Source organism: Netta rufina (genome assembly GCF_964035555.1).
Source record: "Netta rufina genome assembly, chromosome: 1".
NCBI classification, from domain to species: Eukaryota; Metazoa; Chordata; class Aves; order Anseriformes; family Anatidae; genus Netta; species Netta rufina.
In genome coordinates, this window is record NC_140123.1 from 72374931 (window position 1) to 72377530 (window position 2600).

Here is a 2600-nt window from a genome sequence, read left to right on the forward strand (position 1 = left end):
TACTGCTGCTTGATGCAGTTTGCGTCATCTTCAAACAAAGACCAAATGGGGGTTAACAGTTTGTACTACATGCTTTATATCTCATTCTCTTTAAGAAAATCATGATTCTACTGACTGACCATACCATATCAGCTTGTTTGTGAGCCTAAAACTTCAACTTACTGCAAAAATACTACATTAATTTACAGGAATCTTTGCTGGTGGAACTAGCCCCTTCCCCTTCTCACAGCACAAGTATGAAAACATTGTGAGAAAATAAGCTTTCACATGTTCAAATATTATTTAAAATTAAAGATAAATTTGCATCTTTGTTTCCTCACATCAGGAAGAAATATAAAGATCAGACCCTGTGCCTTGGTGGATGCCATGATGGAAACCATCACCGAAACCCTGCAGTTCAGCTGGAGTTTCAATTGATTGAAAAAGTAAGAGGTACTCCTGGCAAATAAACTTCCAATGCATGTCGTTAGATGAGGTCATAACTGCAACACCTGCACACCCAGACACATTCCTTGCCTATGAGCATTCTTGGTGATAGAAACATGGTACCGGGAATAAAAAGATTCATTGCACGGTATTACCAAATTCTGGTGAATAGTGAAAGCAAAAAGGAAACAATTTCCAGGGCTACTTTTTTACTCATACCAACTTTGTCACAGTAACTAAATGTGCCTAGGCTTCAAAGCATAGCTTTTTGTCATTGATACTACTACCCACCTCCTTTCTTTTCTCCTTAGTTATATTTTCGCCCATCTGCTTCACCACATACTGGCAGTAGCTGTGGCCCCCTTCTTCCAAAAGCTGTCCTTGGTAGAATGAGCAGCAAGGTTTTAATTGCTCCTTGAAGGCTTTGCTTGTAGCAAATAAAAAACTATTTGTCTTTTCTTTGCTTATCCAAACATCCAAAGAATTATTCTGTTTCTTGAAAGTTTGAGAGCTCACAGATAAAATGGGCAAAAAGTTACACTCGGGCAGGCTTTTACTTCAGAAGAGGAATTGGAGGAAACTGAGTAAAGAGCATATGCCTCCATAGCTCAGACAGCTGCAAAGCCAACTCTTTTCCTCCAGCTGCTCACATCAGGATATGTTCAAGTTAGATACAGTTATCTAACTGTAGGTTTAGGTTTACAACTTCTAACCTTTATTGTTCTGCTGTATGTTATATTCCTCTTCAGGCAAAACCATAGAACATGCATGTTTTTTGAAGATTGCATTCTTTAAAAGTAAGTGTTAAGATAACCTGTGACATGGTTTAGTGGGTGATACTGGTGGCAATGGGATGCCAGATGATCTCTGAGGTCTTTTCCAACCTTAATGATTTTAATCTCGTTCTGAGGTAGATGCTTCCTGGTGGAGGCTATGGGCAGAAGACAGAGTGAGAGAACTGCTAGTGCAAGCATTGCAGTATGAGCATGGTAAACATAGGTGCCATCAGAATTGGTTCTCAGATTACTCATATTACTTACACAATCAGATAACCAGACCCAGTACTTTTTTCTTTTTCTTTCTTTCTTTTTTTTTTTTTTTTTTTTTTTTCTTCTCAGATGCATTGGCTTTACATGTGAAATGGTAAGGACTGTGTTCTTGTTAATCACAATTCCAGACAAAGAAGAGCTGGTAACCACAAATAATTGAACTCAGTTTCACAGAAAGTCGGTGACATCTTCAGATCAAAAGATTAGCAAGATTGAAAAAAAAAATAACTTGGTGTTTCTGGAAAATTTATTAGCTTTATAATGACTAGAGGCAAAAAACTGTATCACTGCCTGAAGGGTAGAGCCAACTGAAAACCATTAGGAATTAGGAGGAGCTCCAGCGTGAAGTGCAATTATCTCACAGCTGTCCTAACAGGAGGTTGCTTCTATCTCATCTGAAGATGTTAACTGTAACGAAGTCTAATTTTGGAAACAGGAAACTACATGGGCCTGACGTGATGTGTGGCAATTCCAGTGAGGTAAAGTAGGCTTTCCCTCCTAGTTCTGCATTCCTGAAAAAAAAATAAATACATGTCATTTGGTACAAACTGATTAAATAGAGAAGTACATAGTGCTGCTGATTAGCAACGGTCATAAGCAAACACTGTTAGAGGACATCCTTTAGGCATGTGAATAACTTCCTATGTACATACACTTAGCATTAATGACTATGCCAAAAGGCACGTGCGTGTATTCAGTCTTTTATCTCCAGAAAAGGGGAAGCTGCTACAAGCAACATAATGTTGACTCCGTAAATGTTAACAGCTAGGAAAAAAAAATTAAAAAAATCTTGCAATTCAAGTATTTAATGGGAAAAGGTTATCCTTAACTCAAAACACGGCATAAATTTAAGATATTAAGCTTACTAGAGTTAAACTCCTTATTGCCGCGGGTTAACTCCGAAAATTATTGGAATAGGAACCGTCAAGGAGGAAAAAATACTACCATCGCTTCACGAACTGGTGAGGGTGATTCACAAACTTGGTGTCCTTCCACTTTTCCAGCCGGCAAAGCCCTACGAGGGCTGGGGCCACTCGTGGGGCGCGGCTCCCCGAAGGCTCCGGGGGGCGGCCCCGAAAGCTGCCGACGGGGCTCCCCGCTACGCCTCGGTCCCGCCCCGCCTGG